Raw genomic sequence first — 19,514 nt, 5'->3', positions numbered from 1 at the left:
TATCCCAGCCCATTTTGAGTTCCATTATTCCTCAAGTTGTGCCTGGTTTTAACCAACTGTCAAGATAATATTTTAAGTTTCCCTAGTGTGGATGTAGTTCAACGTATTTAGAATACATGTGTAATTGCTTCTGAGCATTTTCTGATTTGTATTTTAGTGGGCGGGAAAAAAAAATGTCAGAAAATACTTTGAGAGATCTTACTGTATGTGTCTGACGCATTTGAAAGTATTAACAAAAATGTGTAGTTTTATTTATTAGTTTGCTTTCTGTCATTTTAAGGACCTTTATCACTAGGCTTACAGACATTTTAATATAGCCCATCACTGCCTGTGGCAAGATGCAAGTAAGTCACGTGACACACCCTGTTGGGCCCAGCTTGCTCACCGCGAACATTGTTTTCCCATGACTAGTAAACCAAGGGGAGAAGCTGCGTTGGTGCCTGGTGCAAATTGACAAAGTATGCAGGAAAGTACGCTATCAAATATTCCTCACTGAATGTCATTATAGGCGGGAAAAATAAAGCAATTAGCAAGCAGCAGTGCTGTACTCTACAACTTGTGGATTAATTTGCCAGCCTGCTAGTGACATTCTAGTTAACTTCACAGGCATGACCAGGCAGTGGCGTATCGTGGTTTGTCACATATGCAGGATTCATTACAAGTGGAGAAGTCAGCTGTGTTAAAAATCAGCTAAACTGAAATGGAAGGCTTGTAGTATAAGGGAGAAGGTGAAGGAGAATGTCTTTTATGTGTTTTAAGTTGATTAAGTTTACATATGGTAAAGGTTCATTGTCTCTTCAAATGAGTGCTTGCAAATTTAAGGATCTAGGAAATTAGCTTAGTCTACTGTTGCAATAATACACAGCTGCAGACTCTTAATGCCACTCTCTGGCTCCTTCCGGTTGGTGGACGCATGTGCAGAAAACAAAGAAACAACAACTTTTTTGCTGTTTCACAAGCTTTCAAAGTAGAGTTCCATGGCACCTTTAAACTTAAAGGCCTGTATTTGCAGTAGAATGGTCATGCAATTTGGATTTAACACCAAAAAAATGTCCCTGTGCGTGCAGCATTTAATGAATTACCCCTCTATACTTTTTGCACTGCACTTGAGATCTGAAGAGTCCTTTAATTCAATAGCAAGACCACTACAATTCTCTACATGTACATCAGTTTAACCAATCATTATTTAAACTAATCAAATTTTGTGTCAAACTTCACAATATTTTAAATAACCTCACAGACACAAACCATACGCAAAATAATCCATATTTATTTAATAGAAAAACAAGAATAAGAAGTCTTATCTTAACCTATTCTTATCTTATCCTATGTAATCTTATGTCATACTATCTTACTTTAATCTTAACTTATCCTATCTTAGTCTTATCTTATTCTATGTTATCTTACATTATATACAACCTTATCTTAACCTATTCTTAGTCTTATCCTATGTAATCTTATATCATACAATCTTAGGATTAGTTAAGATAAGGTTAAACTACCTTAATCTTATATTATCCTAAGTACTTGTGAGATGTCTCACCTAATTATTTACAGGTTCTATGAAAAACTATTTACATCACACTGATAGCCCATCTCCACAGCCATCTCCAGGACCCCGGGGATGGCACTTAGCTGATCCAGCGCCTCATCATCAAATATCAGCTCAGCTTGGGCACCCTCATTATCACCATATGAGTAGTGATTCTCTGAATTTTGATTCTTCCCCTGCTTGCAGATGTAAACTGCATGTTGAAAATCATTCCAAAACTGATTACACCAGTAATGAGCAAGGCACTTGGCATCATAGGTCATTTTAGAATAGTTGCATAGATAAAAGTTATGCATCTTATTGAATCTTTCCATTTTCTCAAAAACAACAGAAGGGGAAATAAGTAGGGGTGTCGGACCCGTAACCAGCTCAGATGAGGGGGCTGCAGCTTGCGCTGGAACCTGATACAGAGGGGTGGGATGAACTGTGGCTGGAGGTGAAGATGGGTGTGGAGATGGGCTTACAGGTGAGACTACACATGGTGACGGAGGAGGAGAGTCTGTAAAAAAAGATGGGGATGGAGAGGAGGCAAAAGAGGATGGGACTGGTGATGGAAATAAGAAGGAAGTGGAGGAGAAGGCTGGTGAGCAGGGCTCAGGCTCTGACATTGATGGAGTGCGACACAGGATGGTAGCAACCTCGTCGTCACTCTGGGTGAGATCCACACACGGGATCTTGTCACCCACCTGGATTGAATCAAAGGGGTTACTGAAGGTTAGCAGGTTCTGCAAATTTTTTGTAAATGGCCCCTTCTGTTTTTTACACTTCTTTCTACGGCCTGACCGGCCTCCCGCCGTATTTCTACGGCGTCTTCTGCCCTGCTGAGCCCTGCTGGTCGCCAACGGGATGGGAGCAGATCCAGATATGGTTTGGGAGCTGGGTGCCGGTGGCCCAGTGCGGCATTTCTTCTGACGGCCTCCACTGCTGGTACTGGTTCGTCCTTTTGGATTATAAAGATAGGGGACACACATTTAATTAAAGTGAATCCTTATGTCACTCTACAAGAAAAGTACATCACATACATCACAGATATCGCACTTGGCAGTCAGTATTGCACATTGAGAGAAATTCTGCCATCTTATCGGATATAGGAAACACATGCTTGGGAGACTTATGCGCTGGTCTTGAATTGGGCTGCCTGCATTTCAGCAGGGGAACTTGACCTATAAAAACACACCATGTAGTGCACAGATTCCCTGATATGCAGAACAACAGCGAAAAACAACACTGGAAAGGTTCATGTGCACCAAATTTACAGATGTAGCCGCTTGAATTTTCCCCTGTTTCCATGATGGGGCCTTGGCTGGTCCTTGGCTGGTCCATGACAGGTCCCTGCTGGGCCTTGGGTGGCACCTTGGCTATAATGAGATCCCCCACGATGATGTGTGTAAAGTACTTGCAATGATTTATCCATCCACCAGGGAGAGCAGTGATTATGGAAGCAGAAATGACTTACCTGAAATCAGGTATTGTAACTCCACTGCAGAAAATGAAAATCTAAGGAAGTATAATTTTCTTATATTTAGACAAAATTCCAATTTCATTAATAAACTGACTACACTGCAATAGATGGCCTGAGAAATGTAAGAAATTGTTTCTGTTGTGAGGCAAAGATGGCCTAAAACTAGCAAAATGTGTTTTAGTCAGTTTATTGATGAAATTAGAATTTTGTATTTTACTTCACCTTTTGGAGATAAGGCGGACCCAAGATGTGTGCAATACAATAATTACAGGCCTAAACAAAGTAATACGGTTGCTTGTGGAGAATAAAGGTGGACAGAGTGGAAAATGAAAAATAAAAATGCTTATGGTTCTGTACTGTGCTTGAATAAAACGGACGCATTCCTTAGTCTGTTCTGTCTTTCCTTCTGGCTAACAGTCTGAAAGGCTGCTGATGGCTGCACATTCACAGGAGGGCTGGGGGCAGTCACGATGACGTGTGAATCTGTCATAAACTTCTCTGCTTGGCCACAATGAAAAGAGATATGTTTGCAGGGGATCAAGGTGAGGTTGTTTTCTTAACCTAAGAACACTGAACCAACGGTCAAGCATGGTGGTGGTAGTATCATGCTGTTTTGCTGACAGTACTGTACATGAGAACATTGCAGAAAGACAATGGGATAATGAAGTAGCACTAGATAGATAGACTGGGATTTTTTGTCATAGTACCAGACACAAAAAGAGGAACATAAAAGAAACATAGCATAACAAGTATTTACTGTAACCCTATGGAGTCTGAGGCCTCTCACCCACTTTCAAAGTAGTCTGACAGGCCTTGACATTTTACTGTTTTTCTGAATTGCTAAAACACATGTCCTAAAATCTCTCATCTCCTGTAATCAAACCACTAAGCACAAACTCTAAAATTCAAGCTAAACTCACAAAACCTTACGCTTGTCTTGCAAAATCAAACAATCTTCTCAAAACTATATTATCTTTGCTCAAAAGCAAACACTGTTTTCAGACCATGCATCTCGTCAGTTGGGTAAAGGTACACTACTGAACAGTCATAGCACTCTACAGCAAAAAATGAAAACAGTACCAATCAAAACTGTTGTTGACATGTAAATGAGAAACCGTAAGACTATAATAATAGTTAAAAAAAATTATGGTCGTCTACCATATGACTGATAATTAATATGTAACGTTTGCCATACTCAGTACTCCAGAAAAGTGACTGTAAAGAACAACGCCAAAAAGTAAACAAACGAGAGGCATATTACAGTAAAATGTTGTGCAACTGCCAAGCCAGAGTCACAGAAGAATATTCATCCTGCCTCATCGCCATGTCTCAGGGCTGGGTCTAGCGATGCTATCCCTTGTTGAGTGATGCAGAAAGAATCCTCTGTGTGACCCATTTGTACCTTGACTTCAAAATGCAACTCCTATCCTTCTATGGCACGTATTCTATGTTCTAGTCACTCTTTGGCTTCCTCAAATGTTTAGAAATGTGTGTGAATAGTTTTGAGTCATTGTGTTCAAATGACTACTGTGTGCTGGCTGCGCTTAACTTCTGTGGCCTGTGTTTTCTATTTTGCATCAAAGTTCACCATAGCGCAAAATGTGTTTTGATGAATGGGAATGTGTTTTGAGTTTTGCAAAAAGGATGACTGAGATCTGCAAATTGTGTCTAACTAGGTGACCATGGTTTAAAGTTTTGCCAAAGAAGTAACTGATTCAATAAATGACTTTTGGCAATCGGCAGTTTTGTTCCCAAAACGATTTCTAATATTTCAGCAATTCAGAAAAACTGTTAAATATTTCACCTGTCTAAAAAACATTTATCCCAAAGTGCTACGAATGCTTTTATTCAGCACAAACTCAGCACCAATAATCTGTCAACATTTAGAATGTGATTATTCTATATATATTTTTTTTTTTTTGTTAAAATCTACTTTAAACATACACTTTTCAAAAACTTATTTTCAGTGGTGCTGACAAATTGTAAAAAATCACATTATAAATATTTCTAGCCTAAGCTTGAGTTCTGAAGCTTACAGACATAGGGGATGGCTACACAAAGGTGAATGAGACATTCAGAAAATTGTATGAGGTTTGATTACTAAAGTGTTACAACTTTGAAGTGACTTTGGAGTCACCAGACCTTTGCATACTGTCAATGGCCCATCAGTCTGGACTGTCTGTCACTGCTCTTCACACCAATCAGTTTGGAAAGGCAGTGTGAATTTTACAGGTTTTTTTTTCATTTGCTAAGACAAATACTGCAATACTGAAGTTGCTTTCTCAAAACTCTTCATGCAGTCACCACAACATTTACTTATGTGGGCTAAACTGTTTAGCATTTCACTTTGCTTTCATACAAAATGCAATCAATGACTAAATGCTTCAAAAGCCATGGATTCCTGTCTCACTCACAATATTACATTTTCAGAGGCCAATTTGCACATACCTACATACTGACCCAAAAACTGCTAATAAGACAGTCAAAACTGAAACATGTCATTTTGCTAAATCACTATCAAGACCCTTTCTAAAACAGATTGTAAAAAACACATAATACAAAGAAATTATGTCAGTTGACACAAGATCAAACAATGAATGTTGGATGCCAGGATATTCCTCCAGAGCAATGCCAAGGATGGATCAGGCATGTGGAGATGCTACCCTAGATACTACCCTGTCTTAGCAATTGAAAACAACTGTAAGAAAAGACACAATACTAGCCTTTTTACAGTTTATAACATGCAACGGATTAAACGTCGATGAATAAAATGTGCAATCACATTATTCCAGGAACAATGCAAAACAATAAATGAATATTAGAACAACAAATTGTCACTCCTGATCAGGATGCCAAGCTTCAAAACAGTTCCTGTCTCGTTACTGTATGACATCATAGCGCTGGATTAGTATGTACCGGCATGCTCGCTATCCAAGTACCTAGCCCTGTTTGTCTCCGGTGTTGTAAAAACTTTGGCTGTAGCTTCAGTTTACTTTAAAGTATCAATTATGCCAGAAGCTTGCTAATGGCTACCAAAAGATTCTCGTTGATACTTGTTGTACTTGTGTATGAACTTGTGACCACAACTAAAATGTGTTTTTGTAAAGAAAGCGCCATCTCATGGCAACACCCTGCAAGTGAATAAATGAGCGCGTTCAGACGAGAATTTAGGCACACCCCCAGAAGGAGGGGGGTTACTCCCGTTGGCTGGCTTTTGCCAATGTGGGACATGTTCACCTGTTACCTTACCATTTGACGTCGCTTTCCTGTTATGTTCAAACACATCACAGCCACAGATTTTACGGATTTCATTGTGCAGTACAGCAGACATGCTGAAAAGAGCCCCGTATTTTTACTGCTTCATGGTAACAAATCACCGTTGGGCTAAAGGTGAACCATTTTATTATTTAGTATCCTAAGACACGTAGTTCCAAAATAAGATAGTTATCACAGACTGCAAGATTCAACAAGACCAGCCAAGCCTGTTCTGACTTTCATTCTTCGAGTGCTGAGATATTCTAGGCATCATTTTGCCGTTCTTACCATGGCTGACTGAACCGGGGATGTCTTCCGGAGCAATCCGGACACTGACGGCGTCATTTGGCAGGAGCCAGTCGATTCTCCGCAGGTAGATGAAGGCAGACATCTTTCGCGTCTTGTCTTTTGCTGGGAAAGTGCAAATCTGAGCTGCTTTGAATGTTTGAATCAAAACTCGAAACGGAATTAGAATTGTTATGATGCGGTTGCTAAGATATGGTGGTCGATTAGTGTCAGCGCGCGGCAAAGTCTTCAAGCACTTTAATCAAATGACCAGACACACGATATATATTGACAAAAGCGCGGAAAGATAATAGAAGCACCGTAAATTTAGAAGACACGCCTAAAAACAGAAAATGTTATAAATAAAATGTATTGAAGTATTTAAATAGAATTCCTTCCTGGCAGCAAGTAACGCGAGAGCTGCAGACGTGACGTTCCACAAACTCCCAGAATTCACAGCGATCGTTAAGCGACCCATTCAATCAGAATAGAAGGAAATGGCGAGGAGACGTTCTTATCTCACACTGGTTTTTATTTACAACTGAATGTTTAGCACACTTGGAAAATTCTGTAATCCATCTTCAGCCATTTCACTCTTCCACTGTAGCAACGCAAAGTGAAGAATTCTGAACAATGATGGCGGCACATTCGCAGCTGCTCCGAACTCTCCAGTGTTCCTCTGACTGTGTTTTATTGGTTTATTTGCTTCCGGTACCAGTATTTTACGCATCCTTGTTCTTCTTTACTGTTGGTGTATGTTTCTTTGATTTTATATTGTATTTTACTTGTACTTTTATCCTTAACATGGCGTCGACAGCCTTGCTCCAAAGACATCTCATTGTATTTGCACAGTGACAGTAACGCTATCTTATCTTGCGAGAGGAAGTAGCATAAGGCTGTACTGCTAACGTTAGCATTAGCAAGCCTAGCAGTGTTGGTAGTAAGGCGTTACTATAATCCCACTACTCTTGTCTGTAAGGAGTAATGTAACTAATTGCCATTAAAAAACACGGAAGGTGCTGAAATTTAAATGCACTCTTTACCTTTGTCTTGCGTGAAAATATTAATGGATAAAGGCAGCATGTTCCCTTAATTTCCCGTTTATGATGTAACGCCACCCGACCTCACCATGGCGCAATGAATGGGTGGTATTGTAGGTACGCTGATAGATACAATTAGACGGTTGTATTGTCTGGCACTGTCATAGCTGCAACACTGAAATAATATAACTAGCCAGAGAGCACACATGCATTGGCACTATGTCTCCGCGATGCTTGAAAACCCATCAGCAAACATCTCTGTGTTGCAGAAACATCGCCACCGACCATTTGCACCCACCACACGTCGAAACTCCTGGCAGACACATGGTCCAATCCCACCCGTATTAAAAGTACATTTATATGCGGTAATTGATGAGTAGTAATTTCCAGTAACCTGCACAACACTGCTGACTAGTGACGTTGCCGCCGTTGGCTGAATCCGCAGTAGTTATGGTGCTATGATGTTAGATTGTTACAGGGACTGTGATAAATGCAGACCCCTCTATTATGGTTGCGTTAAAAAAAAAAAGCAAACATTTGTACTCAGATTTCATGGCGGTGTGCTTTTTATACCTTGACAAGTTTTCCTGAGATCAGATTAAAAAAATTCCAAAATATAGCAGCATATTGACGTGTATTCTCTGTATCTTAAAACGTGGCGGGTCGTCAGACTCGGATACACAGCTCTATGGTCCACACAGAGGAAACGAAGAACCTGCACTTTGCTAAGTCACGAAGTTATCTTTTGTCATGTGACTACGTTTACGTGCCTTGACGCAATTAAGATGTTTTCATGTGTTTTTAATGGCGCAGTTACAGAGCATAGCCATGTAAACGCATTAATGGGGGAATCTCATTTATAAAGGCTTCGTGTGACCGAAAAAGATGACAAACATTCATACTTACATTTGTAAGGAGATTTTGGGATTTATAAAGAAAAGGGTACGCTGGGAAAAGAACTCCTACGTTCTGCGAACGAGGCTGACGGGGATGCTGTTTCGACAGAATCCTGTAGAGGGCACTGTGCACGCTAAATTGAAGGCTCCAGGAATGTTTTCTGCTTTTCATTTTACTAAGAGAATAATAATGATTCAAATGTTTTTGGTCACACGGCCATTGGCTCTGAAATTAAACTGTCCTTTTAAATAAAACTGTTTACATTTGCAAACTGTATTGTATGCTGTGTTTGAATGTTCCGATATCGTTATTAGATATTTCACTGCATGTTTTTCAACAAAATGCCCTCTGAAATTGGTACTCTGTCACTAAGACGTACTGTACAAACAATGCATTTTCTGCCCAGGGTAAAGGCTTCTTATTCAGTTTCCCTACAGGGGATAGCTGGGGTCCGTGGGATGTTTGGAAGTTAGTGTCAGGGCATTCTGGTAGAATGTGACCTTTGGCAACAATGGGCTGGACAGCTCTGTGCTCATCTTGTCTCATCTGGGACTCCCACCATCACTGCCACTGAGCATCTCCTCTACAGGCAAACACTGAAGTGCCACCAAGACCAGCAGGTGGCTCTGGGATGCAACCACTTCTGAGGCCAGATGAGGGAGCCACTAATGATGGCTTGAAGAGATATCAGTGTTAGCATGTTCCCCTAATTTCCTGTTTATGATGTAACGCCATCCGACCTCACCGTGGCGTGATGAATGTGTGATATTGTAGGTACGCTGACAGATACAATTAGACGGTTGTATTGTCTGGCACTGTCATGGCTGCAACGCTGAAATAATATAACTAGCCAGAGAGCACACATGCATTGGCACTATATCTCCGCGATGCTTGAAAACCCATCAGCAAACATCTCTGTGTTGCAGAAACATCGCCACCGATCATTTGATTCCATATTCCCCCGATGTTGGCGCGATGTTAAAGTGATCAATATGCAACCTTTAGCCCACTCTTATCTTCCTTTATCAGGCTATATATATACATATATATATATATATACAGGTTAGGTCAAGCTGGGGGAGCATGCGCTGATGCTGCCCCTTGCCGCACCCACCACACGTCGAAACTCCTCGCAGACTCATGGCCCAGTCCCACCCTCGTTATAAGTACTTTTATATGCAGTAATTGATAACTAGTAATTTCCAGTAACCTGCACAACGCTGCTGGCTAGTAACGTTGCCACCGTTGGCTGAATCCGCAATAGTTGTGGTGCTATGATGTTAGATTGTTACAGGGACTGTGATAAATGCAAATGCAGACCCCTCTATTATGGTTGCGTTAAAAAGGTAAACATTTTACTCAGATTTCATGCATTTGGTGGTGTGCTTTTTATACCATTAAGTTTTCCTAAAATCAGATTTAAATAATTGCAGGCTTTTCGATCCTGAACACAGCTATTCCCAAATCAGGAAGTAATGTTCTGAGTCGGGATGCTCTCCACAGCGCCGTAGTAGAAAGTCCAGTGTTGAGACCAGCATTATAAGCGGTGGTCTGGGCGTTCACTGCAGCGCGGATCAATCTGTCAACCCACGGTTCCTGATTGGGGAAGAGTGTGAACCATCAGTGTAAAAATCCATAACATGCAGCTTGATTATGGCAGAGGACATTGTGCCCAAATATTAAGGGAGGGAGTATTTAGAGATGACAATGATTATCTTCCCAGTGATGATTTGTGGCTTATCCGCTCTTTCAGAGTGCCAAGAGTGATTCTGGTAGAACTGAACGATGAATTTGTCGCGGAACATACCGAAAGGAACTGGCAGACAGATCAGGGATATCCCAGCCCATTTTGAGTTCCATTATTCCTCAAGTTGTGCCTGGTTTTAACCAACTGTCAAGATAATATTTTAAGTTTCCCTAGTGTGGATGTAGTTCAACGTATTTAGAATACATGTGTAATTGCTTCTGAGCATTTTCTGATTTGTATTTTAGTGGGCGGGAAAAAAAAATGTCAGAAAATACTTTGAGAGATCTTACTGTATGTGTCTGACGCATTTGAAAGTATTAACAAAAATGTGTAGTTTTATTTATTAGTTTGCTTTCTGTCATTTTAAGGACCTTTATCACTAGGCTTACAGACATTTTAATATAGCCCATCACTGCCTGTGGCAAGATGCAAGTAAGTCACGTGACACACCCTGTTGGGCCCAGCTTGCTCACCGCGAACATTGTTTTCCCATGACTAGTAAACCAAGGGGAGAAGCTGCGTTGGTGCCTGGTGCAAATTGACAAAGTATGCAGGAAAGTACGCTATCAAATATTCCTCACTGAATGTCATTATAGGCGGGAAAAATAAAGCAATTAGCAAGCAGCAGTGCTGTACTCTACAACTTGTGGATTAATTTGCCAGCCTGCTAGTGACATTCTAGTTAACTTCACAGGCATGACCAGGCAGTGGCGTATCGTGGTTTGTCACATATGCAGGATTCATTACAAGTGGAGAAGTCAGCTGTGTTAAAAATCAGCTAAACTGAAATGGAAGGCTTGTAGTATAAGGGAGAAGGTGAAGGAGAATGTCTTTTATGTGTTTTAAGTTGATTAAGTTTACATATGGTAAAGGTTCATTGTCTCTTCAAATGAGTGCTTGCAAATTTAAGGATCTAGGAAATTAGCTTAGTCTACTGTTGCAATAATACACAGCTGCAGACTCTTAATGCCACTCTCTGGCTCCTTCCGGTTGGTGGACGCATGTGCAGAAAACAAAGAAACAACAACTTTTTTGCTGTTTCACAAGCTTTCAAAGTAGAGTTCCATGGCACCTTTAAACTTAAAGGCCTGTATTTGCAGTAGAATGGTCATGCAATTTGGATTTAACACCAAAAAAATGTCCCTGTGCGTGCAGCATTTAATGAATTACCCCTCTATACTTTTTGCACTGCACTTGAGATCTGAAGAGTCCTTTAATTCAATAGCAAGACCACTACAATTCTCTACATGTACATCAGTTTAACCAATCATTATTTAAACTAATCAAATTTTGTGTCAAACTTCACAATATTTTAAATAACCTCACAGACACAAACCATACGCAAAATAATCCATATTTATTTAATAGAAAAACAAGAATAAGAAGTCTTATCTTAACCTATTCTTATCTTATCCTATGTAATCTTATGTCATACTATCTTACTTTAATCTTAACTTATCCTATCTTACTCTTTTCTTATTCTATGTTATCTTACATTATATACAACCTTATCTTAACCTATTCTTAGTCTTATCCTATGTAATCTTATATCATACAATCTTAGGATTAGTTAAGATAAGGTTAAACTACCTTAATCTTATATTATCCTAAGTACTTGTGAGATGTCTCACCTAATTATTTACAGGTTCTATGAAAAACTATTTACATCACACTGATAGCCCATCTCCACAGCCATCTCCAGGACCCCGGGGATGGCACTTAGCTGATCCAGCGCCTCATCATCAAATATCAGCTCAGCTTGGGCACCCTCATTATCACCATATGAGTAGTGATTCTCTGAATTTTGATTCTTCCCCTGCTTGCAGATGTAAACTGCATGTTGAAAATCATTCCAAAACTGATTACACCAGTAATGAGCAAGGCACTTGGCATCATAGGTCATTTTAGAATAGTTGCATAGATAAAAGTTATGCATCTTATTGAATCTTTCCATTTTCTCAAAAACAACAGAAGGGGAAATAAGTAGGGGTGTCGGACCCGTAACCAGCTCAGATGAGGGGGCTGCAGCTTGCGCTGGAACCTGATACAGAGGGGTGGGATGAACTGTGGCTGGAGGTGAAGATGGGTGTGGAGATGGGCTTACAGGTGAGACTACACATGGTGACGGAGGAGGAGAGTCTGTAAAAAAAGATGGGGATGGAGAGGAGGCAAAAGAGGATGGGACTGGTGATGGAAATAAGAAGGAAGTGGAGGAGAAGGCTGGTGAGCAGGGCTCAGGCTCTGACATTGATGGAGTGCGACACAGGATGGTAGCAACCTCGTCGTCACTCTGGGTGAGATCCACACACGGGATCTTGTCACCCACCTGGATTGAATCAAAGGGGTTACTGAAGGTTAGCAGGTTCTGCAAATTTTTTGTAAATGGCCCCTTCTGTTTTTTACACTTCTTTCTACGGCCTGACCGGCCTCCCGCCGTATTTCTACGGCGTCTTCTGCCCTGCTGAGCCCTGCTGGTCGCCAACGGGATGGGAGCAGATCCAGATATGGTTTGGGAGCTGGGTGCCGGTGGCCCAGTGCGGCATTTCTTCTGACGGCCTCCACTGCTGGTACTGGTTCGTCCTTTTGGATTATAAAGATAGGGGACACACATTTAATTAAAGTGAATCCTTATGTCACTCTACAAGAAAAGTACATCACATACATCACAGATATCGCACTTGGCAGTCAGTATTGCACATTGAGAGAAATTCTGCCATCTTATCGGATATAGGAAACACATGCTTGGGAGACTTATGCGCTGGTCTTGAATTGGGCTGCCTGCATTTCAGCAGGGGAACTTGACCTATAAAAACACACCATGTAGTGCACAGATTCCCTGATATGCAGAACAACAGCGAAAAACAACACTGGAAAGGTTCATGTGCACCAAATTTACAGATGTAGCCGCTTGAATTTTCCCCTGTTTCCATGATGGGGCCTTGGCTGGTCCTTGGCTGGTCCATGACAGGTCCCTGCTGGGCCTTGGGTGGCACCTTGGCTATAATGAGATCCCCCACGATGATGTGTGTAAAGTACTTGCAATGATTTATCCATCCACCAGGGAGAGCAGTGATTATGGAAGCAGAAATGACTTACCTGAAATCAGGTATTGTAACTCCACTGCAGAAAATGAAAATCTAAGGAAGTATAATTTTCTTATATTTAGACAAAATTCCAATTTCATTAATAAACTGACTACACTGCAATAGATGGCCTGAGAAATGTAAGAAATTGTTTCTGTTGTGAGGCAAAGATGGCCTAAAACTAGCAAAATGTGTTTTAGTCAGTTTATTGATGAAATTAGAATTTTGTATTTTACTTCACCTTTTGGAGATAAGGCGGACCCAAGATGTGTGCAATACAATAATTACAGGCCTAAACAAAGTAATGCGGTTGCTTGTGGAGAATAAAGGTGGACAGAGTGGAAAATGAAAAATAAAAATGCTTATGGTTCTGTACTGTGCTTGAATAAAACGGACGCATTCCTTAGTCTGTTCTGTCTTTCCTTCTGGCTAACAGTCTGAAAGGCTGCTGATGGCTGCACATTCACAGGAGGGCTGGGGGCAGTCACGATGACGTGTGAATCTGTCATAAACTTCTCTGCTTGGCCACAATGAAAAGAGATATGTTTGCAGGGGATCAAGGTGAGGTTGTTTTCTTAACCTAAGAACACTGAACCAACGGTCAAGCATGGTGGTGGTAGTATCATGCTGTTTTGCTGACAGTACTGTACATGAGAACATTGCAGAAAGACAATGGGATAATGAAGTAGCACTAGATAGATAGACTGGGATTTTTTGTCATAGTACCAGACACAAAAAGAGGAACATAAAAGAAACATAGCATAACAAGTATTTACTGTAACCCTATGGAGTCTGAGGCCTCTCACCCACTTTCAAAGTAGTCTGACAGGCCTTGACATTTTACTGTTTTTCTGAATTGCTAAAACACATGTCCTAAAATCTCTCATCTCCTGTAATCAAACCACTAAGCACAAACTCTAAAATTCAAGCTAAACTCACAAAACCTTACGCTTGTCTTGCAAAATCAAACAATCTTCTCAAAACTATATTATCTTTGCTCAAAAGCAAACACTGTTTTCAGACCATGCATCTCGTCAGTTGGGTAAAGGTACACTACTGAACAGTCATAGCACTCTACAGCAAAAAATGAAAACAGTACCAATCAAAACTGTTGTTGACATGTAAATGAGAAACCGTAAGACTATAATAATAGTTAAAAAAAATTATGGTCGTCTACCATATGACTGATAATTAATATGTAACGTTTGCCATACTCAGTACTCCAGAAAAGTGACTGTAAAGAACAACGCCAAAAAGTAAACAAACGAGAGGCATATTACAGTAAAATGTTGTGCAACTGCCAAGCCAGAGTCACAGAAGAATATTCATCCTGCCTCATCGCCATGTCTCAGGGCTGGGTCTAGCGATGCTATCCCTTGTTGAGTGATGCAGAAAGAATCCTCTGTGTGACCCATTTGTACCTTGACTTCAAAATGCAACTCCTATCCTTCTATGGCACGTATTCTATGTTCTAGTCACTCTTTGGCTTCCTCAAATGTTTAGAAATGTGTGTGAATAGTTTTGAGTCATTGTGTTCAAATGACTACTGTGTGCTGGCTGCGCTTCACTTCTGTGGCCTGTGTTTTCTATTTTGCATCAAAGTTCACCATAGCGCAAAATGTGTTTTGATGAATGGGAATGTGTTTTGAGTTTTGCAAAAAGGATGACTGAGATCTGCAAATTGTGTCTAACTAGGTGACCATGGTTTAAAGTTTTGCCAAAGAAGTAACTGATTCAATAAATGACTTTTGGCAATCGGCAGTTTTGTTCCCAAAACGATTTCTAATATTTCAGCAATTCAGAAAAACTGTTAAATATTTCACCTGTCTAAAAAACATTTATCCCAAAGTGCTACGAATGCTTTTATTCAGCACAAACTCAGCACCAATAATCTGTCAACATTTAGAATGTGATTATTCTATATATATTTTTTTTTTTTGTTAAAATCTACTTTAAACATACACTTTTCAAAAACTTATTTTCAGTGGTGCTGACAAATTGTAAAAAATCACATTATAAATATTTCTAGCCTAAGCTTGAGTTCTGAAGCTTACAGACATAGGGGATGGCTACACAAAGGTGAATGAGACATTCAGAAAATTGTATGAGGTTTGATTACTAAAGTGTTACAACTTTGAAGTGACTTTGGAGTCACCAGACCTTTGCATACTGTCAATGGCCCATCAGTCTGGACTGTCTGTCACTGCTCTTCACACCAATCAGTTTGGAAAGGCAGTGTGAATTTTACAGGTTTTTTTTTTCATTTGCTAAGACAAATACTGCAATACTGAAGTTGCTTTCTCAAAACTCTTCATGCAGTCACCACAACATTTACTTATGTGGGCTAAACTGTTTAGCATTTCACTTTGCTTTCATACAAAATGCAATCAATGACTAAATGCTTCAAAAGCCATGGATTCCTGTCTCACTCACAATATTACATTTTCAGAGGCCAATTTGCACATACCTACATACTGACCCAAAAACTGCTAATAAGACAGTCAAAACTGAAACATGTCATTTTGCTAAATCACTATCAAGACCCTTTCTAAAACAGATTGTAAAAAACACATAATACAAAGAAATTATGTCAGTTGACACAAGATCAAACAATGAATGTTGGATGCCAGGATATTCCTCCAGAGCAATGCCAAGGATGGATCAGGCATGTGGAGATGCTACCCTAGATACTACCCTGTCTTAGCAATTGAAAACAACTGTAAGAAAAGACACAATACTAGCCTTTTTACAGTTTATAAGATGCAACGGATTAAACGTCGATGAATAAAATGTGCAATCACATTATTCCAGGAACAATGCAAAACAATAAATGAATATTAGAACAACAAATTGTCACTCCTGATCAGGATGCCAAGCTTCAAAACAGTTCCTGTCTCGTTACTGTATGACATCATAGCGCTGGATTAGTATGTACCGGCATGCTCGCTATCCAAGTACCTAGCCCTGTTTGTCTCCGGTGTTGTAAAAACTTTGGCTGTAGCTTCAGTTTACTTTAAAGTATCAATTATGCCAGAAGCTTGCTAATGGCTACCAAAAGATTCTCGTTGATACTTGTTGTACTTGTGTATGAACTTGTGACCACAACTAAAATGTGTTTTTGTAAAGAAAGCGCCATCTCATGGCAACACCCTGCAAGTGAATAAATGAGCGCGTTCAGACGAGAATTTAGGCACACCCCCAGAAGGAGGGGGGTTACTCCCGTTGGCTGGCTTTTGCCAATGTGGGACATGTTCACCTGTTACCTTACCATTTGACGTCGCTTTCCTGTTATGTTCAAACACATCACAGCCACAGATTTTAACGGATTTCATTGTGCAGTACAGCAGACATGCTGAAAAGAGCCCCGTATTTTTACTGCTTCATGGTAACAAATCACCGTTGGGCTAAAGGTGAACCATTTTATTATTTAGTATCCTAAGACACGTAGTTCCAAAATAAGATAGTTATCACAGACTGCAAGATTCAACAAGACCAGCCAAGCCTGTTCTGACTTTCATTCTTCGAGTGCTGAGATATTCTAGGCATCATTTTGCCGTTCTTACCATGGCTGACTGAACCGGGGATGTCTTCCGGAGCAATGCGGACACTGACGGCGTCATTTGGCAGGAGCCAGTCGATTCTCCGCAGGTAGATGAAGGCAGACATCTTTCGCGTCTTGTCTTTTGCTGGGAAAGTGCAAATCTGAGCTGCTTTGAATGTTTGAATCAAAACTCGAAACGGAATTAGAATTGTTATGATGCGGTTGCTAAGATATGGTGGTCGATTAGTGTCAGCGCGCGGCAAAGTCTTCAAGCACTTTAATCAAATGACCAGACACACGATATATATTGACAAAAGCGCGGAAAGATAATAGAAGCACCGTAAATTTAGAAGACACGCCTAAAAACAGAAAATGTTATAAATAAAATGTATTGAAGTATTTAAATAGAATTCCTTCCTGGCAGCAAGTAACGCGAGAGCTGCAGACGTGACGTTCCACAGACTCCCAGAATTCACAGCGATCGTTAAGCGACCCATTCAATCAGAATAGAAGGAAATGGCGAGGAGACGTTCTTATCTCACACTGGTTTTTATTTACAACTGAATGTTTAGCACACTTGGAAAATTCTGTAATCCATCTTCAGCCATTTCACTCTTCCACTGTAGCAACGCAAAGTGAAGAATTCTGAACAATGATGGCGGCACATTCGCAGCTGCTCCGAACTCTCCAGTGTTCCTCTGACTGTGTTTTATTGGTTTATTTGCTTCCGGTACCAGTATTTTACGCATCCTTGTTCTTCTTTACTGTTGGTGTATGTTTCTTTGATTTTATATTGTATTTTACTTGTACTTTTATCCTTAACATGGCGTCGACAGCCTTGCTCCAAAGACATCTCATTGTATTTGCACAGTGACAGTAACGCTATCTTATCTTGCGAGAGGAAGTAGCATAAGGCTGTACTGCTAACGTTAGCATTAGCAAGCCTAGCAGTGTTGGTAGTAAGGCGTTACTATAATCCCACTACTCTTGTCTGTAAGGAGTAATGTAACTAATTGCCATTAAAAAACACGGAAGGTGCTGAAATTTAAATGCACTCTTTACCTTTGTCTTGCGTGAAAATATTAATGGATAAAGGCAGCATGTTCCCTTAATTTCCCGTTTATGATGTAACGCCACCCGACCTCACCATGGCGCAATGAATGGGTGGTATTGTAGGTACGCTGATAGATACAATTAGACGGTTGTATTGTCTGGCACTGTCATAGCTGCAACACTGAAATAATATAACTAGCCAGAGAGCACACATGCATTGGCACTATGTCTCCGCGATGCTTGAAAACCCATCAGCAAACATCTCTGTGTTGCAGAAACATCGCCACCGACCATTTGCACCCACCACACGTCGAAACTCCTGGCAGACACATGGTCCAATCCCACCCGTATTAAAAGTACATTTATATGCGGTAATTGATGAGTAGTAATTTCCAGTAACCTGCACAACACTGCTGACTAGTGACGTTGCCGCCGTTGGCTGAATCCGCAGTAGTTATGGTGCTATGATGTTAGATTGTTACAGGGACTGTGATAAATGCAGACCCCTCTATTATGGTTGCGTTAAAAAAAAAAAAGCAAACATTTGTACTCAGATTTCATGGCGGTGTGCTTTTTATACCTTGACAAGTTTTCCTGAGATCAGATTAAAAAAATTCCAAAATATAGCAGCATATTGACGTGTATTCTCTGTATCTTAAAACGTGGCGGGTCGTCAGACTCGGATACACAGCTCTATGGTCCACACAGAGGAAACGAAGAACCTGCACTTTGCTAAGTCACGAAGTTATCTTTTGTCATGTGACTACGTTTACGTGCCTTGACGCAATTAAGATGTTTTCATGTGTTTTTAATGGCGCAGTTACAGAGCATAGCCATGTAAACGCATTAATGGGGGAATCTCATTTATAAAGGCTTCGTGTGACCGAAAAAGATGACAAACATTCATACTTACATTTGTAAGGAGATTTTGGGATTTATAAAGAAAAGGGTACGCTGGGAAAAGAACTCCTACGTTCTGCGAACGAGGCTGACGGGGATGCTGTTTCGACAGAATCCTGTAGAGGGCACTGTGCACGCTAAATTGAAGGCTCCAGGAATGTTTTCTGCTTTTCATTTTACTAAGAGAATAATAATGATTCAAATGTTTTTGGTCACACGGCCATTGGCTCTGAAATTAAACTGTCCTTTTAAATAAAACTGTTTACATTTGCAAACTGTATTGTATGCTGTGTTTGAATGTTCCGATATCGTTATTAGATATTTCACTGCATGTTTTTCAACAAAATGCCCTCTGAAATTGGTACTCTGTCACTAAGACGTACTGTACAAACAATGCATTTTCTGCCCAGGGTAAAGGCTTCTTATTCAGTTTCCCTACAGGGGATAGCTGGGGTCCGTGGGATGTTTGGAAGTTAGTGTCAGGGCATTCTGGTAGAATGTGACCTTTGGCAACAATGGGCTGGACAGCTCTGTGCTCATCTTGTCTCATCTGGGACTCCCACCATCACTGCCACTGAGCATCTCCTCTACAGGCAAACACTGAAGTGCCACCAAGACCAGCAGGTGGCTCTGGGATGCAACCACTTCTGAGGCCAGATGAGGGAGCCACTAATGATGGCTTGAAGAGATATCAGTGTT

The 19,514-nt window shown here is 40.5% G+C and overlaps 1 long non-coding RNA gene across 3 annotated transcripts in view; it reads right to left on the bottom strand.

Annotated features, from left to right (window-relative positions):
- Positions 1–19,514, bottom strand: part of LOC125728143 (uncharacterized) — a 270,792-nt gene that overhangs the window by 19,408 nt on the left and 231,870 nt on the right. The window contains exon 1 of one of the 3 annotated variants that reach the window (XR_007388938.1): positions 11,746–12,161. The exons of the other annotated variants lie outside the window; for them this stretch is intronic. This is a non-coding gene — a long non-coding RNA (uncharacterized LOC125728143). Of the gene's footprint in view, positions 1–11,745; positions 12,162–19,514 lie in introns of those variants that run through there. 3 annotated transcript variants of the gene reach the window in all.

Source organism: Brienomyrus brachyistius, unplaced genomic scaffold, assembly GCF_023856365.1.
Source record: "Brienomyrus brachyistius isolate T26 unplaced genomic scaffold, BBRACH_0.4 scaffold171, whole genome shotgun sequence".
Classification (NCBI taxonomy): Eukaryota; Metazoa; Chordata; class Actinopteri; order Osteoglossiformes; family Mormyridae; genus Brienomyrus; species Brienomyrus brachyistius.
This window is presented reverse-complemented; position numbering and strand designations above follow the sequence as displayed.